Here is a 27,351-nt window from a genome sequence, read left to right on the forward strand (position 1 = left end):
TGACGTTTTTATTTCGATTGCTTCATTCCATCCTGTAACGGCACTTAAGTTAAAAAAAAAAAAAACTTAAATGGAATGCTATACTGTTGAAGTTATCAAAATTTCCTACTTTCACCGCTAGGTTGGAAATCGAAATATTAAAAAAAGATTTGCTCTTAGTGGAATGAATTTTTTTAGGTAAGGGTGAGGAGGAAGAACGGAGTTCTTTATAAAAATTGGTTTGTCACTGGTGGACGGTAACTTCAATAAAAAAACTTCAAGAAATACCATCAATTTAAAGAGTTCGTATGATGAATAAAAATTTTCTGGACATATTAGATTACTCTAGGTGTAAAAATGAAAATAAAATTTCATATAACTGTAATATTCTGCACCTGTTTAATATACGATGGTTTAAGATATGTTCGGCACATTTATGGAGTTTAGTATCTTTGCAATCACCCAAAGTATCCAAACTGTTGGTTAAAGGAATTATCGCTAAGTAACAACTAAAACTTGAGAATGGAGTAAAAGACTCTTTCTTTAAACTTAAACAAGAACAAAAGGCGCACCTGGTGCTGGTGCTTACAAAACAGCCAATCACCTGCAGCGAGATAACGTAAAGTAACATTTAAGTCAAACGTAAATTTATACTCAAAATAAGCTAGTAACCAAAGGTTGCACAGATCAATTTAACGCGAAGTTGTCTTATAACCTAACCGACATAAATATCAGTTATTGGCAATTATAATGCAGGACCGAAGACTGCAAATCTGATTTTATCTAAGAATTCTAATCACGTGCCATCGATAGGCAGAATACGCTCTGGCTTAAAATCTAAAATCCTCACCTTAAATATACACGACTAAATTTTCATTCTGGCGATGAAACAAAAGGAGAAATGACAACAGAGATTTAAAATTTAAAATAACTGGTTAAGAAAAATAAAAGAACCTTACTCATTCCTGAGGAAGTTTCACCGTAAAATGCCTTTCAGTACTTCTTGTAGGAAAAAAATTGTTTAGACAAATAATTTTCAAAAAATATTACATTTTTAATAGATTTCTAAAAGTTATTAACTAAGCATTTTCGTACAAACTTCATTTTAATCATAATGTATTATCTATTATTTCACTAATTTTTATTCATTACTTATTTAATAAATTTCTTATTTTTTTTTCTATTTTAGTAAATGTCTAGGAACTTTTAAATAAATATATATACTAGTTTCCAGTATATGTATTTACGTAAAAATAAATAATATTTATTTCCCTAACTGGTATCTAGTAGGATCTAGTATATTTTGTGCCTATATTCTATAAGGTGGTTGGTGTGGTGTATTTAATTATGGCAAAGCACACTAGGGCTATCTGCCTAAGGGGAGAGATGCCTTTCGTGGAGGACTTTCTAAGGGAAACTGGCTCGTATACACGTTTCACACGGGGAAAACCACGAAAACGCCCATGCAGCCAGCCCGTTCGCGGAATTCGAACCTCGGACCGAACTACCAGTGTTCAGCGACTTTACCGCTCAGCCGCTGGTGGGCCTATTCTATAAGGTATTTCTCCCACTTTCCTAGCGTGCCTTCGTGGTGTAGTGGTTCTGCACGCAGGGTCGGTATTCCAGAGGTCCGTGGTTCGATTCCCGGCGAAGGTGGTTACTGATTTTTCATCTTGCCTGCTTCCAAAAAATCCTAATGTCTCTACAGTGGCGCCCGAATTAAAAGGGTGGTGGATGGTGATTTCTTCTCACCCAGGATTTGGCGACTAGGTCCCCTAAAACCCTAGTCGATCTTTAAAAAGGGGAGTATATAAGGTATTTCTTCCACTTTCCTAGCGTACCTTCGTGGTGTAGTGGTTCTGCACGCTGGGCCGGTATTCCAGAGGTCCGTGGTTCGATTCCCGGCGAAGGTGGTTGCTAATTTTTCATCTTGCCTGCTTCCAAAAAAATCCTAATGTCTCTACAATTCTATTGTAAGTAGATAGCAAAATGTATGTGTCGCAGATGTATGCTAGACAACGCAATAGCTGTTTTGAAAACCAAAAATTGTTTAATAACACTTTATCATGTACAAGTCAGAAACATGCTGTAAGCAAATTTAGTGAGTAATGCGTTATGAATTATAAATATGTTTAATTTAGAAAAGTTTTATTTAATTAGAAAATCATTAAAACATAAAGCAAATAATGACATTATACTGTTATTCTATTACATTAAATTGCTTAACTCATTTCGATAACTGTAAATTCTCTTAAATAATTTATTATCCCTTCTACCTTCTAACTAATAATATTATAACTAAAAATTTTTTTATTAAAACTTTAGTCTAAGAGTTACGAAAACTTAAAATCTTAGCTGAAATAGAACTCAACTTCATATGGGTAATCCATAAAACATGCTTATAATCAAACTGAAAGCTAAGTATAAAATCAATACCTCTAATTAAATCTTGGCTTTGAGTGTTCGCGAATCAAAAAGCTTAAGTTTAAGCCTATAAATCAAATTAAAAAAGCAGGGAAGCTAAGCAGAATGACGGTCAGGCTGCGCTACCAAGAGCTCTCTGACTATACTCAAGAACATAAAGTTTGCATATACTTTAACTAAATTGCATTTGAATGGGAATCGACGAAAGCAGAACAGAAAAGAGTTGAAAGAAAAAGACAAAATAATAAGATAACTAGTTAGCTAATATACAATCTTACAAAATTCAAGAAAGATTGCTTTTAATAGAATTACTGATTATCAATCGATAAGCATTGTTCAGTATTAGTTTCGATTAATTGTGCAAATATTAAATTGAACTGGAAAATACTTCATATCAATACAGTTGAATTATTGGAAAGAATGTATTCAATGTTACTAAAACAAGTAACATGTCAAAGGAAGATATTTTCCAAGATGTGGAAATTCGATATAAACTGTCATTCATCATCTGATGTTTAGGGCTTTTAGTGACATTTTTATTTCAAAATTCAATTTATTAGTACTTCAATAGAATTTGAATACAAACACCACTCTTCTAATACCTTTTATATTACAATCATAGAAAGTTAGAAAACTGCCTTACTGTCTTTTATATTATAAATTATAGAAATAGTTACAGAGATCCTTTTATATTACAAGGCCAGACATCGGCAGAGCGGTAAAGACGCTGAACACTGGTAGCTCCATCCGAGGTTTGAATCCTGCGAACGAGTTGACTGCATGGGTGTTTTTGTGGTCTTCCTCGTGTGTGACTTGTATACCTGCCAGTTAGCCTTCGAAAGTCCTCCACAAAAGCACCCATACCCTTAGGCAGATAGCCATCGTAGCTTTGCCGTAATCACAATTTTCAATATTACAAAACGTATTTGCATTAGAAGATCTGAAAAGACTGCCGCTATTTTATTACTAAAATGTTAATGACTTTTTAAACATAAGTATAACATCTAAGCTTCAAAATTTTAGAGATATCAAAGGCTATTTTCTTGGCATTTAAATCACCAGAAGAGACAAATATGCTAAGCCTAGAGTAACATTTATAGCTTAAATTCACACAAATAGTATAATTTCTTAGTACGACTTCCCACGAAGCAACGCCTTTCTTTAATCTGTACATTAATAACTAACTAATAAATTCCAACTCTTCAATTATAAAACAGTTACATAGATGAGCATCAGAGAAGCGATATTAGTCACAACAACAACATAGATCTGCTATCAATGGACAAGCTTAGAATTATTTTGATAGAGTTTTTTAGGTCATTTAAGATTAGAGTAAGATATTTATTACAGTATTTCCTGATCTTATTATCACTTATATGAAAAATTCAATTTTCAACAGTTTTTAAAGCTGAAAAGAGCAATAAAAATTTCTGCAAAACTAGTATATAAGGTTTTATTGTACGAAACTAGAATATAAGGTTAGGTTATTTTATTTTGATTATTACAAAACAGTAAGTATTCTTAGTCTAACGATAGGGATGTCTTTGTGGAGTACTTTCTAAGGTAAATTGGCTCGTATTCACACACTTGAGAGAAACCATGAAAACTCACCCTACAGACAACCCATCTGCCTAACTTCGAACCCCGATCGAACAACGAGGATTCGGTGGCCTTATTCATTCGGCTACTGGTGAGGTAATTAGTTTATAAGTTAATATACAGGGTGTCCATAAATGTTTAGCCTAATTATAAAACAGGAAAATTAAGGATTGTTCACAAATAACAAAACATACGTTGAATCTCAAGCGCATAAACTCTCAAAGTTTATAATTATATTGAAAAAATTTAGTGTACGTCCAGATCCATATTTCTGTTAGTACTCAAAATATGCAACGCGGATTCAGTTTCATGCCACACACTTTCCGTAACATATACCCGCGAGATTTCATTCTTTAATAATGTAACATTTAAACGCTATTAAATGTTTTCACTATAGCTTTGAGCATTTGTGAATTTGATGTTCAATGCATGTTTTGTTATCTGTGCACAATCATGAGCAATCAAGTTATCAGGATAAACATTTATGGACACCCTGAATTTTTCCCTAAAATGCGAAGCCAGAAAAATAAATGTATTTAAATTTCAAAATGCGTGTTACTTTACGAAGTCCACAGGAAAAGTTCTATTTTATAAACACCTAGTAGAAGCAAACTAAAGTCATATGGTTTGCCAAAAAGTACGTACGTCCAAAAGTAATAAGTACAAAATAAAGGATCCAAAGAAACAGTAAAACAGAAATTCAGCTAAAACAGACTGTTAATCAATTTAAAATGTAATCGGATGATGCTATCAAATACGCCAATGTATCACATCATATAGTGTGTACGCGTTCGTTGCAAAGTTCATGAAAACAACGGATTCGTGGAGACATATGCGACGTCAATGGGTTCAGATTCGAATCCTGGATTAGTTACAGATATTATGACTGTCTCTTTAACCGTTATGGGTGCTGTGTTGCTCCATCTCTCTGGTGCGCTCTAGGGAGCATTCTCTGTATTGTTCAAGTTTCCATATAATTAAAAGTTATTTACTATGTTAAATATTTTCTGTCTTCTGTTTTATGTCATGCAAATTGAACGAGTTAATGGATTTGAATAATGAGCTGGAATCTAAGCTAACTGACAGAGCATTGGAAAGTTAGAAAAAGAGAGTCCTAACGTTTTCTGCATGCCATAGTACTGAGCTGATTGCTGATGAGTTAGTTTTTACTCATAATTACATAAGAAAGCGTACTAGTCTAGCAGCCGGATTCTTAGTCTTTCATTTAAATTTTGCTTGATATATAAATAATTGAACTACAACTATATTCTTAGAAGCTAATGCTAAGTTTCTATGCAACCTTTCAGTTTTTATATCTTAGAAAGTATAAATACTGTGGTTGATTTTACGCTTCTTGTCATTACTTTGTATTATTGGATTCCTAGGACAGGATGAAATTTTATCTCGCTGTTAAGAAACATATCCCAGTGTTTATCTTGTGGGTCTGGTTATTCTATGATGAATGTCTAATCAGCAAATGCTTGCTTTCACTAGGTTTCTTGCAGTCAGAAGATTAGAAGCAAGAGTAGTAAACTGTTTCTAGTATTCTCTATGTGCCTTTAGATGCCCTCTTTGGGCTTTGGACAGAAAATTTCATGAAAGATTATACTCCAAAATGTACTATGTTTCAAAACAATCGTTACGTTTTAGCAAGATAAAAATCTTAGTCGTTACCTTTTAGCAAGATAAAAAAATATGTGTTACTGCACGCCTCATAATTGTTATTTCAATTCTATAACATATTTAAAACCATACATATTCGAGGCAGACGTGTTACCGGAAGCTCATACTTGATCTGTATACTAAATGCCCCGAAATTTGCACTCCATCCATATACGTACAAGATACTCCGCTTAAACTGGAATGATAAATATTACAAGTATATTATGAATGCCTGAATAATGAAAGTAAAAAAGCTAGCTGTTTGTAGATGAATTTGTGTTTGGGTATAGCCTTATTCTCTTTGGTGCAGTTACTAGAGAGGCTTCAGAATTTGTTGCAGTGCCAACACAATTTGTAAAGAAATGATCAAGACACTTGGTCTAAATGCCAAACGTCCTGAAATTTGCACTGAAATTCGTACACGTACAAAATACTCCGTTTAAATTTGAGTGATAAATATCAAAAGTAGATTATAAAAGCATGAATAATTAAAGTAAACGGGCTGTTTATTGATGAATTTATGTCTATTCATGCCTGATTCTCATTAGACAAATTTCGAGACAGACTTCAGAACTTGTTGCAATGCCAACAGCACTTGTAAAAGCATCCAGTTTGGCACCGGTGAGTGCTGGTTTGGACAAGGACTTTGTTACGTGAAACACACATATCTGCCTATACGCAACAGATATATCCTGAAAACTTCTAAGTATTGAGGCAACCGTTTGTAACAAGGCAGTTAGACCACATTAACAGAAAATATATTGTAGCTGACCAAAAATATGTTTGCTTCTTGAAGAATAAGGTCAACATGTCCAAATGGCTTGAAATAAAAAGAATTTTACTGCAAAATCATTATTACTTTGAAATGAATTTTGAATTGGCCCCTTTCTCTTTCATATATAGAAGTGAGATATTGAAATTCCATATTAATGGTCTCAGGCACACCACTTATATAAAGTTTTACATTCATAAATGACAATATATGACTGATAGCAGTTCCGAAAAATGCATGATTTTTGCTCAACATTATCAGAACAAATGAGCATGTTCTTCAGATATAAATCCGATATTTCATGAAGTGAATGCCCTACATGAAAACACCCCATTTTGTTTGTATCTGTCAAGGATTACTCTAGAGTTCTGAAACGCAGTTCTCCAGAAATAAAGACTTATTTCTCGCAATATATAGAAACAATTGAAAACAAACACGGTGATACAATGGCAAATTACGAAAGGCAAATTTACTTCTTAGTAACTGCATATGACTAGAATTCTCTTAATTTTATATAGTTGAACGTTTTGCCATTTCATAATTTAACTTTTTATTCTGAACTTTGTAAAGTAAATACTCTGATAGAGTATTTACTTTACAGCAATTCACAAGTATGCAAACACCGCTTTGTCAGCTGGCTTGCGAAATATATAAATGCATATTGATTATACTTAACATTTGAACTCCAGTATGTAAATACGAGCTGAGCGTGACAAAGGACCATGCTGAGCCATAACTTCAATAGACTTCCAACTGCACTGATGGTAATCTCGTAGTCAACTACATCGTCATTGAAATCATTAAATTTGGCCTACATAGGAAATATCAATTAGCTATCTCTCGGAATCTAACTGCGGTAATCTAATTTGCTTGGAAAATGATCATAGCACACCAAATGCAACTGAAGTATGTAAAGAACGCTCCTGAACTCTCTACTAGAAAGATCTATGATGCTCTCGACTAGAGATCACACTACGAGGACTATAATTCATTTTTAATTCATATTTTAAAGAACTGTGAATGGCAACGACTGAACTGAGTGATACGCATGCGTAAAGAGATGAGACTTCTGTGAGACGCCTGTCAGTGAGAGAAGAGTTTGGGAAGCTCCGCCAGCGAGCTGACGTGTGGAGACTAAATTTGTCCAGTGATGACGAGTGCTATCTTCGTTAACGTCTCTGATCGTGTCACCAACTCGGATATGTACTCAAGTTTTTCTAAATGTATTAATTAAATGTTGTATCTGTGTAATGTTGTGTAATTAAAGTCATGCATCACCAATACCAGTGTTGATTCCGTTCCCACTGAAGCATCCACGACGTCACAAGTGCTACAGAAGGAAGTACCTTAAACAGGAAAACAGTGTTACATTAAAGCTGCGAATCTTAATAAAGGTGAGCGCTATTCAACTATTTTGATAGAAATCTAGCTTGCTTTATCAGCCTAGTGTCTTCTGTTTGCATGAAACTGACAAATCATACATTTATTTATTTCCAATGGCTAGGCAAACAGTTACAAAGAACTAAAGTTTTACAAAAAAAGTCATACATTTCAAAAAAATGGAATAAACAATGTATTGAAACCAAAGATGCAATTTTAATAGCGTTCATTAGCTTAAAAGACAAGAAATAAACCACAGTCAAAGATTAAAAAAAAACAGTATATATTAAATTTTGTTAGACGCAGTTTCATAAAATAAAACTTGCCTTACACTTGTGAAGGCTAGTTTTATTTTATGAAACTTTTGTGAAATGCAATTTTTTCTAGCATTTGCATTTTTCACCTTTGATTAAAGTACTTTGAAATTAATTTCGGTAATTCGTACATGAAAGATGGATAAACACTGATTTTGTAAAATATCTTTGTGAATTATATTATAATAGTCACAAAAAAGCAAAACATCGTACTTCTCCTCCTTTTCTTGCAACTTTATTGTCCGAAAATCAAGCGAAGAAAATTATGCAAATAATTTAATTTTCGATGGACACGATTACAGTCAAAACATAACAAATGAAAAGTAGTTGTGAATAAATTACAGATAATTATTCCAATATTATGCATGTAATACTATATGGTGCACAAGGATTTTAAAATTTTCAATTTAAAAAACATCTTTTATCGATACGAAAGAAATTTAACAAACATTGAATCCCCATAAACATATCTAAATTACTCCAGTGTTATAATTTCAAGAAATTGCTTCTGGGAAACTATATTAGACACATTTTCAGGAAAAAAAGCTGCTCTTATTATTGTTGTTGTTACTTATTCTTCTGATCCGAATCAGAGTCTGAATCGAATGCACGAACACATTCTGGTCAACAGCAGGGCCTTGGTTTGTTGTCCGATGTCTTGGGTACAATACTACTTATATATCAAACCACTTTTAATTGGAAACATTCTGAGGAAAGGTATAAAAATTCCTCATAACCCTTTTTTCTTATCATTCTCCTCTCGACTGAACTTTCGGTCTGATGGATTTTAAGTGCCTCAAAACTGAAATACGCGGTTATCATATCTTGTTTTGACATAGCTGGCGTCAAAGATGAAAAGGGTTGAACTGAAGGAACGAAAAGTAAAACGTAGTAGTATTGTTTTGTTATTGGTGTGAATGCTGAAATGCCTCATCTCTTTTGGGTCTCTGTCTAAAATGAGTCAGTCTTAACCCTTTAAAACCTGGTGCTCTCTTGAGTAAAATACTAACAATGATAGTGATTTTACGAAACTTACTTCCACCAAAAACACAGAACGGGACCCAGGATGGAAAAAAATTGAAAGCAATTTAAAACGAGCTGAAAAATTTCAAAACAAATCCAAATTAATTCTGACTTCTGGAGCTAGCTTAACAGACTAGCTAAATAAAACCTAAAAGCTATTAACAAAATACAAATACTCTCACTCTATCATAGAAACACTGCAGATCAGCATTGAGACCACCAAAATTTTAAACAATTTCGAACATCGACTGTGCAACAAATTAGAATCAAATGCATAGCATTGAAGCAGCGAAATGTTACGTCAAGACTTTTATTTAATGCGAATGGCGTTAAAAAGCAATTTTGGAAAACTGAGAACTCTGTCTTAAAGAACACTACTGATGTATTAATGCTAAATAGATTTATAGATCATGGGATAGAATCAAATTGCATGAGTTCAGCATACTTGTTACGGATAGAAGCCATAACCGAGGTGGCAGCACAGCTATTCTCATTAATATCACCTTAAATACAGCCGTTACATATTAGCGACTTTCTTACACATTGAAATAACTGCAGTTCGTATTTATGGAACCACCAACGAAGCATTTCTATTTAACTCTGCATGCAAGCCACCTAACTACGTGATGTTGAATCAAGACCTCCACAATCTCACTGCTACTGAACTATCGACGATTATTGCTGGAGACATTAATTAAAAAAGTAATGGCACTCCACCAACGTCACCAACGTCAACTGCAGAATCCTGCAGAAATTTAACTGACCAAACCGGTATAAAGATAATATGATCTAGTACACTTACCAGATAGACCACAGTGCTTCTGCCGAAATCTTAGATATCGTTTTCTTAAAAGGAATTCGACATACGCCTCAGATGGAAGTGATAGAAGAGATTAGCTAAATCACGAAAGTTATCAGAGCTAAGCTCTTCTATTACTATATCACTTCTATAACTAGAAAATATAGTTAACTGGAAATAGTTCAGTTTATTGTCTACGGAATGTATCCACCAGCTTCAAAATTTCATAAAAAATGGCAAATTGGGAAAAATTCCCAGGTAATTGAATTCAGTACAATGCAAATCGTACCTCAGTATTTACTATCTCAAACACAGAAACAGGCATTACAAATTTCAATAGAGACTTTAAAACCTTCTTAAAAGCCTCAAGCAAAGTTATTCTAAAAACTATGAATTACCAGACTCAATAAAATTAAACTGAAAAACCATATAAGGAAACGGTAGAAGTTCTCACATGATCCAAACCTGAAAAAAAAAGAGTCAATAATCTCATATGAGAAGTCACTGAAGAAACTGTAGAGTACCGTTCCACAAAATGAGATTCGCTGCATGTTTCCGCCTGGAAAATTGTTCTTTCATTAAGAACCGACTGCACGAACTAGGTAGGTATCCTAATACACGGAGATTAGATGGCGTAAAGCGAGCAGAAAATTGTTGAAGATTTCGCAACTAATTTTCGCAGAGACTTTCATCCGAACATAACTAATCATTCACAACCTGATGAAGAGATTAAGTGTGACCTTGCTTTATTCTGAAGTCAAGAATCCATAGGAATAATCCCGTACACTATGGCATACGTAATCTCCAATATCATCAATAAGTTAGATGTCAAGAGACCTAGGGGTTTCGATGTTATTTCAAACAGAGCTCTTAAGGAGGTATCTAAAACAAAGATCGTTCTAACTGCCAACATTATTAATCCTTGCCTGCGTTTAGCATACTTTTCACAGTAGTAGAAGCTTACAGTGATTATTACATTCTTAAAATCCGAAAATACCAATGCAAACTTCTAATTATCGTCCGCGTAGCCTCCTTCCCTGCTCAGAGAAGGATTTTGAACGAATTATTCACAGAAAACTGACGGAATATCTTGAAATCAACGATGTTATTAATAATAACCAATTCGGATCCAGGCCAAAGTTTACGGAAATTTTGAATGTCATAGAAATCGTAGCTGAAGTCTTTGTTAAGAAGCAATGCATAGCAGTCAGCTTCCTTGATACGGGAAAGGCCTTTGGCCATATATGGCACGAAGATCTCCATCACAAACTTGTAAAAATTTCAACTTTCCAATTGCAATGGTCAAACTCTTGAAGTTATACATGAAATGTCAAACTTTTCAAATAAAAGTAAAGCATACTCTCTCAAGCAAAAGCATTATTCACGCAGATGTCCCTTAAGGTTCAGTCTTAGTGCTGTGCCGTTTTTAAAATCTATATAAATAGTTTATAAGAACCACTCAATAGAAAAGTTGTCCAATATGCAGATGATACAGCTGTTATGACGAAATCGATCGGGCCTAGCCATGATTTACAGCCATGATGTTGATAATTTACAGTTCAGTTTGTAAATAGTTGCCCTCTGATGTGACTTAATGAAAATTTAAACATAATGCAGATAAATGCAGCGTCGTCGTGTTTAGACATTACAAGAACCAACGAGTGAGTCTAAACATCAAGATTAATAATCAAACTCTCCTATTTGTATGTCTATAAAATAAATAAGAATAATTTTAGACGAAAAACTAAATTTCAAAGACCACGTAATATATGCTTTATAAAAAGCCAACGCTGCTTACATGGCGATTTACAGTCGCATAGGCAGAGAATTTAACTTAGATTACACGTCAAAAGAAACTTAAATGCCACTTTAATGCGTCCTAGTATATTCTACGGGGGTCCTATTCCTATTCTATGCAATTCCCTTGTAGGAAACAGCATTTAAGACTTAAAGGATAAAAATGAAAATATTTAAAAATAAAATCCTAACAGCAAATACAAACGCACCGTAATTTATGCGAAATCAGCGACTTAATATACATCTCGAAATTCTGCATGCACAAGATTATATTCTTGCAAGTTTCTTTTAAAATTCTTCAGGAAAAATATGAACCCTAATAATGCCCTTCTTGCTCAGTTAGCTACAGAAAATACCTTTAAATGACAAATCATAATTCATCACAGTGCTGGATGTTTATTGCACATATATGTATTTGTGTATGTTTCATATCTTCATTTAGTATCTAAACTGTATTGCACTTCATTTGTTAATTTTCTTAACCCCTTGCTCCATTGCTGTGTACATCAACGACTTCAAGGATATTTACATCTCCTCATTTCATGTTTCCTATAGCCACTAATCCCCTATTTGCCTATCAGAAAACGTTTATATCACCAGCTCGGACTAGCGTCTACTTCTGCAATAGAATCGAAGAGTAACGTGCTATGGCAGCCACAGTAATTTGCCAGAGAGTTTAATATTTTCGCCAAACACGGCCGCGCTTTCCGCAAATGTGCATATAAATCCAACGATCTAGAGCTCTCCGTAAAGCTCTCCCTAGAGCTCTAGTCAGTGAATTCATTTTTCCCATGATTTTGATAGGTTATTCAAGTGTATTATTCTACTTATTGAACTTTTTAGGACTTCTGAACTAAACTGCAGTGCATTAAGGAGTCACGTGATGGTATACATCGTAGAAGTACCATAGAAAAACGTATTTCGTCGTGACTACTCCACACACCGGATTAGATATAACCAATAATGCTTCCTCACCTCTGAAGAATGCTTTAAATTTGTGAACGGTTTTACGTACTAATAATTCTTTTATTTTTTCCGTACTTGTTTACATCATATCTCACAATTTGATATATTACAAGACTAATGTTGTACACACTGTAAATAACTTTTCATTGTTTTCTACTGCTATTTTGTAATCATGCGCCTGTACTAAAGCTCCTGATTGGACGCAGCCAGTTTAATTTAGTGAAATAAATTAAACTGGCCATAATCTCCTTATCTCACCCACCAGTGAGACTACCGAGCCAACACTCCCACTATCTCTTACCCCTCTGATCACATTTTTATGGAGATTCAGATGTGATGAGCATTCAAATGTGAGTCCCCACGTGGGATTCCTTAAGTAATCTGGTAAGAGCAGGATTAATTCTTGCTATACACCAAAATATGCACCAAAAAACATTGCGGACGAAACGTCGCGGAGAAAACAACGGAAGGAGGAAACGTCCTTATACAAAACATCGTGGGAGAAAACATCGCAAAAAGAGAAAATCGCAGTTCTAAAATATCGCGATGGAAAATAAAGCGTTTCAAAAACTTCGCAGTTTAAAAACATTGTCTTCGAAAATATCGTGGTAAAAAATAAAGTACCTACAAATCATCGCATGACGATAATATCGCATACATGCGTTTCTCAAATCGCATAGTGACATATTATGGAACTGACTTTCGTCATAACTATGATATCGATACCCAAAAAATTGATTGCACGTTATACATGAAAAGGTTAACGACACTTTAAGAATAAACGGAAACAAAATAATATGTAATTTTCATTAAAACAATATCAGATTAAAAATGTTAAAGAAAATAATTTGATCATTAACTAAGCAATTTTTATAGAGGTAACTTCATGCAGTTATTTATCTTCCTTTTTCTAAGCATTTTAGACTGTATGTTTCATGAAAAATGATCAGTTAAACTTTATAAAAAAAGACTAATTTATTAATGACCTTTGTTGATCAACTATATAAATTTAAAATTCTGTTAAGTTTTTTAAGTTGCATTAATTTCCTACTCATTTTCAATTTTTAAATGCTTAAGTTTCTTTCTTATTTTTTCAGCAAAAATTTATTAGTTCATTCAAATATATGAAATATATAAGTAAAAGTATCCTCTTTTCTTCTTGCGCTCTATGATCTTTATACAAACATGCATTTACAACTTTCAAAACCTGAAAAAGCATTTGTGCGATGTTATCATCATGCGATGATTTGTAGGTACTTTACTTTTTACCACTGTATTTTTGACGACGATGTTTTTAAACCTCGAAAGTTTTGAACCGCTTTATTTTCGACCATGATATTTTGTACCACGAAATTTTCCTCCGCGATGTTTTTGCCGAGACGTTTTCGGCGGAAGCTAAAGCATTAAAGTATCTCCCAAATTCGAATAAAAACAAATTGGTTGCATACATAGTTCATCCTCAAAGAGTTCTGTTTTAAAAATATGGGCAAAATAAGCTTTCTGTTTTCCCTGTTTTTACGTTAATGGTATATGCATTAGAAATGTCCTGAACTAGATCACAATATTAATGATTTATTTACAAACAATTAATTCATGTATTTTAAATAATAGAAACATATTGAATGAGTGTAAGACTGAACAGTAGTTTTGTAAAATATGGGAAGTAAATTCTGGTTCATCTATGATAGAGCAAGAAATGTTGTCATCATAAGATATAAGTCAACAAATCGGAAAATAATTTAATTACCTGTTAAAAAATATTTAGAAGATACTTTTAGTGTGTTCAGGTTTATCAAGTAACACATTTATAACGATAAAAAAATTCGCTTTCCGTAGTTTAACGTCAAGTGAGTGTGACAGCTCCAATCAATAAAAGATTTTTATTCTGTTATTATTCGATATATTTTCATAAGAATTTGAAAAATACTTTTTCTTCCCTTAGCGAGAACAAATCTACCAATCAAGAAAAATTTCGTTGTCAAGAATTTGATGGACATGCACATTTTTACCACTTTTGTATCTGATTTAAGCTATTTTTTCAGTATCTTTCTCCTTTCAAACTTTAAATCATTTCTCTGTCTATCTATCTATCTATATAATCAGTGTATTAGGGTACCGATACTGTGTAAAAAGCAGTGATTGTATGCAATGTATAGGCAATCCGTAGAATATCCGACACTTTTGAGCAAAATCTGAAAAGAGGTCTTCAATGAGTAAACGTATATAAAAATGAAGATGCAAAATAAAGAAAGCACAGCATTTTCCTTGGCCAAACATCTTTTACTATCGTTTTTTATAACACTTTATGAGATAGCACTTGTGAGGAATTTTGTTGTAAGGAATTATTCTTCTTTCATATTACGTGCCTTCGTGGTGCAATTAGAAGAACAACCGGCTTGTAACCGAGAGTTCCAATTCCTGAGAAGGAATCGCTGATGTTCTCTGTTTTCCACTTTAAAAAAAATCTGCATCGCTACGTAAATGGTGTCTGAATGGAAATGAGTTGAACGACACTTTATCACCACCTGGATTTGGTGAACCTTTAAGTAAGCGAGAATGTAAGGAATTCAAGATCTATACACACTAAAAATTCACGATCTATACACTCTCTATACTCAGTCCAGCCCGAGGGACCGCCATTGGTAAAAAATATTTCCCTCTTTTTGTACATCTTTGCTTTATACCAGAACGCAAACGGATCTACCCGCGTATTTCCAAGTGCTCCGCGAAAGGTGCTTTCAAAAACTTGTTTAAGATCAGGAGATCAGTGCTGCTGTTTACAGAACATCCTGTTGTCAGATCCACAGTAACCAATCTAATGGTTTGGGGACTTTTCTTTTAAAAGAATTACGAATATTTAGAATTCAACATAGTGATCCATATGCTTCAAGATGTAGTCTTTGGAATCCTCATGCAGTTTTGGAATTGCTCGCGGGTAACACTCATAGCTAGTCCTGGTATTATTTACGGCGAACGAGCTTTCCAACATTCCCATGTGTAACTTATATATGAGACAGTTTTTTTGGTATATTCTCCACGAAAGCATCCCTTCTAAAGAAAATAGCCTCGCATGCTTTATTGTAATCAACTGGTTAAAGAAGTAATATTCGAATTTTTATTGCAAGAAAGACTTTTTGAGTTTGAGCAGACTATTGTGTGCTTGCTAATTCTATTTTAAATATTTCCAATAGAGCTGCTGCCAGATAAAATTTTATAACTTATTATTCTCATCATATCCCTACTATATAAGCATTAAAGTTATTAAAATTCAATGACAGCTCATGCTTTCCCCTTACTTTACCCTGCTTTCGTTAATACTACGGACGTCAGTGTGTTAAAATTTCGTTAATATTATAAGGTTCCGCTATTAATTTCTATTTGCACAAATAAAAATTTTGCGATCTAATTTATGTTCCATTTTTTTGAAGTTTTCATTTCAGTTTTTTCTAATTATTTTAAACAACCTCTTTACAGCGTTCATTGTCTTCATTGTGTTGTCTTCTATTTCTTCAGATTTCAATTTTTTCAGAAACCAAGTTTTTAAAACCAAGTTGGGTTATTTTGAAGCAGGAGACATGAAAAATGTGCGATGACTTCGCGAAGACTAGAATCTGGACCTCTCGAATACGCGCCAAGTGTACTATCACGAAGACCATGCACTACGAAGGCATGCTGAAGAAGGGAGACTTATATACTCCCCCTTTTAAAGAGCGACTGGGGATTAGGGGACCCAGTCAACAAATCCTGGTGATGACGAATTATCGCCCACCATTCTTTTGTTCAGGAGCCATTTGTAGAGTCATTAAATTATTTTTAACCAGGAGACGTGAAAAATATACAATATCCGGCCGGGACTCGAACTCGGACCTCTCAAATACGCGCCGAGTGTGGTACTATTATATCACGAAGGCATGTTGAAAGGAGGGAGAAAATACTTTATATAATCCTCTTTGTAAAGGGCGAATGGGAATTAGGGTATCCTGGTGGTGACAGTTGCTGATCACCTTTTAGTTTGGGGTCATTGTAGAGTCATTAGCTTCTTTCTAGTATTTTAAATAATAGTGATAGTGTACTATCACGAAGACCATGCACTACGAAGGCATGCTGAAGAAGGGAGACTTATATACTCCCCCTTTTAAAGAGCGACTGGGGATTAGGGGACCCAGTCAACAAATCCTGGTGATGACGAATTATCGCCCACCATTCTTTTGTTCAGGAGCCATTTGTAGAGTCATTAAATTATTTTTAACCAGGAGACGTGAAAAATATACAATATCCGGCCGGGACTCGAACTCGGACCTCTCAAATACGCGCCGAGTGTGGTACTATTATATCACGAAGGCATGTTGAAAGGAGGGAGAAAATACTTTATATAATCCTCTTTGTAAAGGGCGAATGGGAATTAGGGTATCCTGGTGGTGACAGTTGCTGATCACCTTTTAGTTTGGGGTCATTGTAGAGTCATTAGCTTCTTTCTAGTATTTTAAATAATAGTGATAGTGTACTATCACGAAGACCATGCACTACGAAGGCATGCTGAAGAAGGGAGACTTATATACTCCCCCTTTTAAAGAGCGACTGGGGATTAGGGGACCCAGTCAACAAATCCTGGTGATGACGAATTATCGCCCACCATTCTTTTGTTCAGGAGCCATTTGTAGAGTCATTAAATTATTTTTAACCAGGAGACGTGAAAAATATACAATATCCGGCCGGGACTCGAACTCGGACCTCTCAAATACGCGCCGAGTGTGGTACTATTATATCACGAAGGCATGTTGAAAGGAGGGAGAAAATACTTTATATAATCCTCTTTGTAAAGGGCGAATGGGAATTAGGGTATCCTGGTGGTGACAGTTGCTGATCACCTTTTAGTTTGGGGTCATTGTAGAGTCATTAGCTTCTTTGAAGCAGGAGACATGAAAAATATGCAATGCTTCCCCGGGACTGGAATCTGGACCTCGCCAATACGCGCCGAGTGTGCTACCATTATGTCACGAAGGCATGCTGGAAAATGGGAGAAAATACTTTATAATTTTAGTTTTAAGCATCCTTATTTACCCTGTTGATGCTATTCCAATAAGCTTTGTGATAAATCAATCGCAAAAACTATAGGTAGTTGCGTAGCTATCCAAATTCAGGTAACAAAACTTAATAAATATTTTTATGGCAAACTTAGAACAATAAGACCTATAATCTGAACTAAAAGGGAGATAATACAGAATTACTCTTGTCTTCAGCATGATGCTTTCTAGGAATTTTCAGACATTGCAGTCCAATACGTTAGTGTAAACAATCGCAAATTAGCTCCAACGCAATAAATTTTAATGCAGAAAATAATAAATACAGCCATGTAAAACATCAGCAATTTTGACAAAAATTAACTTTAGTATTTCTTCTCGTAATTCAGCTAAAAACATAAAATTCTTTTAGTGAAATATAATAATTGTGATTTCTTTCACAAAAACGAATTTCTATATTTTCGTACCTAATTTGGCGCTCCCTCTAGTTATTCACCTCACGTGCCCTTGTCTCGATTCTGATGTTAACTAATGTTTTAAGACTAATGATCAAAAAAGGATAAAGAAGTATGACAATGATTTGAAACATTTTCGCTTTTTCATTAACTCTCATTCCCTTAGTTTTAAAATAAATTCAACTGAAATCCCAAGCATAATAAAGGCTTTCCTCGAGATTGTAAAAGGGAAGGAAAGACAGATGTTATGATGTTAAACGCAAAAGAATACATTATTGTCTTTGAGCTTCAACCATTTTATCTTCCCAACATACTTTTTTTTTTTTTTTTTTGAATGTCTTAAAAGTTTTCGGAGTTCTTATCTTCGGTTTTTACTGAACATCCAGCTGTCGAAGAAAAAGTATTGCTTATAAAGTTCCACACTGCATCTTGTCAGATGAAATTGAAATTTATAATTTTGTATTGAGATTTAAGAGGGAAGATTCTTTTAGAGCTAATTCATTTACGCAGTTGTATAGGAAAAAAGGAAAATATAATTTAAACACCGAGTTTAAGAATCCGTTACCTAGATCCTTAAAATTTAACTTTTTTTGCCATCAGTTTATTCGTTTGAAACAAATACATATAGTACTTCATAGTGCAAAGAAATCATTTCATTGCATTATATGCAGAAATAGAGAAGTTGGAGATTATTTATTTTATAAACTTTGTCCTCTGAGAAGATGGCTTTGTTATTTTTTTAGGACCAGTATGACTAAATTGTGGGATAATGTTACTTGAAATACATATTATGTGAAACACTTTCTGAAACTAAACAAAATATCAAAGCAAACATAGTAATCGAGGATTTATATAATGTAAAAACAACAATTTATGGAAATGTTTTCTATAACTGCAAATGAAGTTTTACCCGATGATGAAATTTTTTTGCTGCCAAATCCTGATGTTTTCTTCTACTTAATTCTGACGAGGATTTCTTATATAGTTATTTGTGAGTATTAGGATATTTTCTTTAAATTTATGTCTTTCATAAATGACATTTGTTGCACATACTCATTCCTTTAAAATACAATAAATAACTTCATTTGCAAGATTTTGTATCAGAATTTAGAAATTATGAATAAGATAACCGACCTCGTTCAGAAGACCGATTTTGACTAAAAATATCAATCTTTTATTTCAGATTTTCAAAGGCCATACTCTTAGCTATCAATAACAACTTTTCTTGATATGCTTATTAGAAGTGGAAATACACCAGTTTATCTGAGAGATGACAAACCGGAAGTTACTATTTGCCACAGCGGAAGTGAAAGTTTAAAGGGCGAACTGAAAACGCAGTTTTCGGCCAATTTTATGTTATTTCTTAACTAAATAATTTTAAGCATTTCAGTAAGTCTGCAGAATATGGCAAAGTGTTTTTATTATGAATTTTCTCTTTTTGTTCAGCGTGTACACATGCCATGTAATGTTAATCCATGTATTGTATCTCCGGGATTCGCTAAATCCTAAGATTTCACCCGAATAGCATTCCGAGGGATAACATAACGGAATGCAGTCGGAAGGTCTTTCACCCCTCTTCCTCTACTATCAACCTCTCGAGAAAATTTCAGCTCACTGTGTATTTCGAGTGCTCCTTTGTCGCACATTTACCATACATTTACAAACATACATGCCTTGTGTGAGATTCAGGTTTGAACCTGTGCCCATAAGTACGGTAGTCAGCCTCTTTAACCACTATGGCTGGGCAGCATTTTGCGCAAGCAAGAGATTTGAGCAACTGGCATGAAAAATTAAAAACAGCTGTTAGGAAACTAAAAACGAATAGAGTTCTAATGAGCAGTGTAGCCTAAAAACACATTAAGTAGTACGATAAATGCTCGAACCGATTAGAAAATTGAATAGAAAAATAAAGAACTGCATAATTTCAGAAAATAAATTATTCTTTTGCAATGATTTTACATATTTCGTTTTCATTGCAAAACGGATTTTATACAAAAATAATCCTCGAAAGAAAAAGTAAGCGTTTTTATTTGAAATGAAATTTAGTCTTCGTTTGGATATCGGCAAATATATTTTTAAAAATGATTATTATCAGATGATGGAGATGGAATTTTATGTAGATAAACTGATTTTGAAATATAAAATTGTTCCTGCTCGATGCTCAATAATCCAGTTTTTTGGTGTCATCTGTCAAATTAGTTTTGAATAAATAGCTAATTTTTAGATTCACTGATTCAATTACAGAATATGGAAAGTGAAATTAAGAACACAAAAAGGCTAAGAAATATGATCCAGTCGAAAGAAAAGGAAGGGGGAAAAAGAGATAAACACAATTAAGAGTAAAGAGTATTGAAAACAAATATCGCAAAAATGGCGGCGATATCAAGAAGAAAATTATTTCATACTAGATTAAAAATTTTCATATCCTTTAAACATATAAAATTTTTATAACCGTGCATTAGAAAAGTCGAATGTGTATTGTCGAATGTCGAATGTCTAGTGTAAAAGTCGACTGTGTAACCGTGCATTAGAAAGTCGAATTGTGTCAGAATACATTCAGCTGATCAATGTTCCTGTTTACAGAGTGGTAAATATTTTCATACATTTCTTATATTTAATATACTATTTATGTTTGGAATGTAAATTGATGAAAGTGTCTGAATGATTTGCACATGTAGAAATTGTTACTGCTAGGAGTTGTAAAAAGGGTTGCAAATTTTTGTTTAATTGTTCTGTTCTTCTGGCATGTTCATTCTGAACGTTTATACTAACTGTTAACGCACAAAAGTTCTAATTCAGTATCTGAAAACATTGGAAAACATAAAAATGCTTGATTTAATTATTCTTTTATGTGAAGCTGTGGATGGCAACTCTTTGTGAAGCAATTCAAAAGGGAATGCTAAGTTTAAAACTTTCTCTTTTTGGAAAACAGGCAAGCTGTTATTTTTATACATTTAAAATTGTGGATTTTGATATTCGAATAATAAAATTCGTACTATGTTGTAAACCTTACTATTATGCTCTGCATTATGCGAACAGTTTTGATGTTATTCAGAAGTCAAACAACAAAAATCAGCGTTAATTTACAAAATTTTCACAGGACTAGTTTCGATGGTTTTACCGAACCATCATCTTCAGCTGCAAAACCGCAAATGAACAAGATAGGAAATAATGTTTAGATAAGATAAGAAAGCCTGGACAAGAATAAGTATTTATTCGGCGTGTTATTGTGTCTTAGTTTTGATGTTAGTTTGAAGATACTATGTGATGAATGACTTTTAATGCATGAGTCGCCTAATTAAGTTATTGTTCACTTTAGTTATTATTTATTGTTACTTTATTTATTATTCCTAGACTTAGCAGTGACTCCAGCATCTTGGTTAATATGATTCAGAAAGATGAAGTGGAAAAATGGCGAAGGAAAAAAAATGAACGCGCGGCTGAAGCTGACGGCACTCCTAAAATAATAATTATGTACTTTATTATACAGTAAAAATACACAAAAAGAACTTTAATGATACATTTTATTTTAAATGTTGGTTTTTCTTTTTGTTGCCATTCTAAATTATTAAAAAATTATTGTAACATCGACACCAGTTGACACTGCAAAAATTATCACAAATATGAAAAAAGATGATGTTTAAAAATGTGCATAGGTACATAAAAATGCAAATAAATTGACATTTCGATTTTAAACCGCTACAGATGCACTCAGCTAATAAATGTTTGCATTTACAAGTAATGTTTTCGAAGATGAGCGTAATCAAAAACATTCTGAGAGAGATAATTGAACAATAAAAATTTAGTTATCTCTGTGCGCTTCACGAGTTCACATCAATACTGAACAGTAAGACATTTTATTTTCTTTGTGTGCTCGACACTTGATGGTAGATCATTGGGAATTGAACATGTGAATTGGACGTTGTACAGGACACTACATTGGATGGGCATTTTTATTTAAAGCATTATTCGACACGTTACGGAATCGTGGGGTTACTAGTTATTATATAAACTAAAATCAGTCTCTTTTCATGAAAATTTGACATCAAGTTACTTGACCAAGAACCAAGAACTTGACACCAAGAACTTACGTAAAAGGTTTATTTACTTCACAAAGAATTACCTTTTAAATGAGACTTCTAAGATAGGACTCAAATAAAAAAATGAAACAGAAGTAGGATATGTCATTCGTTTAAAGAGTTATCCTTTCTTGATATGTGGCTTGAAATTAAAACATTTTTCTTTAACTAATGTCAATTTTGTCTTCTTTATAACGAATGTATCGCCTATGATAACTTCATTCAAAAGAATAGAAATGATATCAATTCAGCTGAAATAAAGAGGATCTATTTAGACAATATATAAGGAATCATTAAAATTTGAGTTCAGTTTGCGGTGACTCAAATGCAACGCCATATTTCAAATACCTTTGTCTTTTAAGATACTGCAATGATTGAAGTTCCATTTTGCAAATTGCTTATCATATCCAGTTCGCAAACAGAAAACTAAAACCAATTTATGATAAAGGCATTCTTGAGTTTTCAAAACTTGTTTTAACGGTTTTGCAACATAGCATTGCAAAAATGTCAGCGTTAATAGAAACTTCTAAAATAATTTTTTAATCTGCTCTTTTGAGGAAATGTTTAAACGGAAAAGTATTTAAATTATTATTGTAACCAATACCTTAACATAAACTTTTGGACTAACTGTGACAACAAGGATGCCCTCTGATGAGTAGCCAGAGAAGGACTTTAGTAAAAGACAAATGTCTAACATGATAGGTTGTATCAGACTCTTGCTCTGTAATTTTTTATTAAAGTTAAATATAATGTTCGTGTGCAATTTAAACCTGTTAATAAATACCTGTTACACTATAAAGGACTCTTCTATGACCCTATCTAAAACAACCCCCTCATATTATGTATTTTAGAAAAGAAAGATTTAAATTTTCGTTTTAAGTAATTAATAGAGACAGCAAAGAAAAGTTAACATTTTATGAAATGCGAATGAATAGTATTTTGGAACTACTCTTATATGCGCCCTCAGGTCGCCAAACATTTTTGGCGAGAAATTCCAAGGTGCCATATTACTATCCAAATTTTTTGTCTACATCTCGAACTTTATGCCTAAAATGTCTCCAAAAACGCGGTTTTCACGCATGCGAAAACTGCGTTTTTAACACACAATTTAAGCTAAAAATCCGAAAAAAAAATTAGATAGCAAAAACTTAAAGTTTCCAACCAAAAATATTTGACAAAAATTGATGTACACAGCTATATGTTTTAACTTCAAAAAAATCTACGAATTGCACAGTCTAGGCAGCGAAAGAATCTACGAACTACGCACACCTCGCTTTAATAAATTAACATAACAACAATAAATTTCAAAGAATACCATGTACACAGCATTCTAGGCACTGCGCACAAATCAAAAAAATAAACTAAAATAACCAAAATAAATTACAAACAATTCAAATAACAAGGGAAATTCATAGTAAAAAACAATGAACATAATATTTTACAAAATAAAAACAATAAAATAAAATGCACTTACCATAATACATATGTGAATAAAATTTCGCCAGTCACACAACGTCTGTCAACAAAAGTGTCAGATTTTGTTACATTACATGTCTTTCTGTGATTCAAAATTTCGAAAGTAACAATAAAAACTTCCTCCAAAGTTAACTTACTACACGAAAATCACAATCCAAATCTTAAACTCCGCTGACAACCACATTCTTTATCAGCAACCATTTGACTGCAAACTCACACAAGTCTATCAGAAACACCATTCTTCGTCCGACTTCTCATATCAACTCCGCATTTCGAACACGCCAAACTCCGTTTTAAAAGTCCTGACTCCCACAGAAATTCCAAAAATGCATTTTTATCCGCATAAACACACCCGTGAACAAAAGACTCGTTAACAACTCCAACATCGTACCTTTTAATACTACATTTACTTTCCACACAATCTAAAATACGCGAGTAAAATCTTGCCATCACGTCTCTAAGTTTCAACGTCAAAAGCGTTGCCATACAAACAGCATCGTCCACCAAACCATTCCACAGCACGGAATCGCCCCAAAAACCAGCGCAGAACACATATTGCCACATTTGGTGATCTTAGGGCGCATATAAGAGTACAGCCGTATTTTTATAAATTTGATTACATATTTAGAAATTCGTAACTTGCGTATTTCCAATTTATTAGCACTGAATACAACATCTTGTAAGAGAAAACAGAGAAAACAAATTACTTTAAGCAGACAATTTTTAACAGCAGATCTTCCTTGCTTGAAAAAAGGCTTTTTTTAAAGTTTGCTAGATTTTGTTCCAAATTAAGAATGAAAAAAGGAAAAATATTTTTGAATTGTTTGAAATGTAAATAAATTTGATGATTTAGACTTAAAATATTAAATTAAAATTGATTTAAAACATTAGTTGTTATATTAGCAGTACTTAATAAATCATCTTGCAAATCTTAATAATTTTATTAATTTAAATCTAAAATTGCGAATCTATCTGATATCCTAAATCTTAATAATCTTAATGTAAATCTAAAATATTAATAATTAAAAGTAATATTTTAAGACCTTAAAGCAAGTCAAGATCTTAAAATAGTATTTTAGATTTAATTTTAGTTAATTTTATTTAGATTAGTTCCATTTGATTTGATTTTCTGTTTAATTATTAGTGCATTTTTTGTGATGCTTAAAAATAACGAAAACATTAAATTTTATACTTGAAGGTTTAATACAAATCATTAAAAACAGATACAAATATTTTAAAGGCTTTCCTCGGCTGTATATATATATATATATATAAACTTCAATTTATACTTTGAACAATACAAAGCAGAGAAAACTAGTTTAAAGCTTATGTAGATACATTGGCAAGAAACATTTTTAATATGTGTTGAAATTATAAAATCGCTGTCAAATTAAATGACATCTATTCATACATGAAGCAAAATTTTCGTAACCAATCTTTAAAAATTGATCTATTCAAGAAGTCTATGAGTAGCTCAATTGTCTTTCTTTTGGTTTAAAAAAATAAGTTTTGTTTAACTCAATAATTTATTATAATTCAGTTCTGAATTTTTTTTTCATCTTACCTATATTTTCCATCGATTGTCTCATCCATTCCATATATTTTTTCGTAAATTTTTAAGGCTAAACGGAATATAGCAGTATATAGCCTCAAGCCTTAATCTTTTTCTCCCAGTACACGAGCGCTGCAATTATTTATATTTATCAGTACTTAATGTTAAGTCATGGTTAGAGAACCAAGTAATTCAATTTATTACCTGCACACGCCAAGAATCGGTGAAAAGTTTTAGCTTAAGTTTATTCAATTCCTTTGACTGAAATTTGAATGTGTTAATTCAGTCTTGATTATCTCTCATTGAAAGGCTACGTAAAATTATAATTCTAGACAGAAACAGTAGGAAATTTAGATTGTGTATAGGTTTATTTGCAAAGTTACGATTTGCAAACTTCAAGAGTAGTTTTAATTGGATGTTTGTCGTCTCTTGTTTGATTCAGGAAATTTTGATTAATCACGTTTCAATCCGGATGATAAATTTGCCAACGGAATTTGAATCTAACCAAATAGAGAACTAGAATAGAACGTGTATTTTGAAGAAGTAAGAGACAGTATTAAATTATTGTCATGAAATCTTATTTTCAGGTTCTTATTTGGTACATATAACCTTAATTTATGGTTTTATTTGAAATTAATTCTCTGAATAATTTGTTTAAATTCTTTCTGATTTTCTCCAAATGCACGTATATTTCTATGCGTTTTGCCGTACATATCTTTTGCACTCTACGCATGTCATGAAATTAAATAATGGATATTACTGTATCTATAGAATTATTTTGATGTTAGAAATTTCGGTGGACGAAGTTTTCCACTTTTTTAGATCAGAGTACTTTTGTTATATAATGGTTATTATAAATTAAGGAAAAATCACAAAAATAGCGATAACTCCCTCAAAAATAAGCCAAACCGTGTAAAATTTGAATATGTTACCAAGTAAGAGTAGCTGAGTAAAACTGCAATATGCAAATTAGTGGTGCTGCACTCGGAATACGTCATATGCGAGGAGCATAAAAGTCCATGTTTGAGAGCAAGCCCAAATATTTCACTGTGATAGTGACATCAGAAATCTGAGATAGACAATTCCTAACAATGATCTCCAGGAATCATTTGCCTGCAGAACTACGATAGAGAGCCATTGGGAGACTAGAGGCAGGACAAAGTCAAACAGAAGTGGCCAGATGGCTAAATATGTGTCCTTCTGTGGTTCATAAACTTTAGAGGCAATTTCAAATCACAGATTCAGCACCTAGGAGGTTCAGCCAAGGACGGCCAACTGCTACGACGAGCGCCGATGACCGATATTTGACATTATGTGCACTCAATAATAGAACCGCTACTCCGATTCTTCTTAGATCCTCCCTTGTTGCAGCCACTGGGAGGTTGGTGTCAGCGTCAACTGTGCGTAGAAGGCTTCACGAAGATGGTCTGTATGAGAGGCGAACAACCATTTGCGTGCCGCTTAAGTCACGCCATAGGAGGGACAGTGGGCAGTGGGCACGACAACATGTCCACCGGACGCCTAAGCAATGGAGGGCTATTTTCTTTACGGATGAGTCCAGGTTTAGTCTAGAAAGCGATAATAGGCGTTATTTGATATGGAGAGAACCTGGAACCCATTATCATCCGTCAAACATCCGTGAAAGAGATGCATACGGAAGAAGCAGTGTCTGTGTTTGGGGTGGCATCTCTTTGGGTGGACGCACAGACCTTTATGTTTTTCCAAGGCGAACCGTGAATGCTCATCTTTATAGAGATGACATCTTTGATGCTTATGTGAGCCCATATGCCGGGGCAATAGGTGATGCTTTTCTGTTACAGGACGACAATGCAAGACCACACAGGGCTCGCATCGTAGATGATTATCTTCAACAGGAAACAATTATGCGCATGGAGTGGCCAGCTCGATCCCCGGGCTTGAATCCTATCGAGCACGTTTGGATGCTTTAGGGAGACGTCTAGCTGCTCTCAATCCGCCCCCTTAGACCCTTGCCGCGCTTGCAACTGCTTTGCAAGAACGATGGCTCTGGCTTCCTATGGAACTGATAGATCGC

This window comes from Stegodyphus dumicola, chromosome 3 (genome assembly GCF_044657685.1).
Source record: "Stegodyphus dumicola isolate Sdum_Otavi_A_Nest chromosome 3, ASM4465768v1".
Lineage (NCBI taxonomy): Eukaryota > Metazoa > Arthropoda > Arachnida > Araneae > Eresidae > Stegodyphus > Stegodyphus dumicola.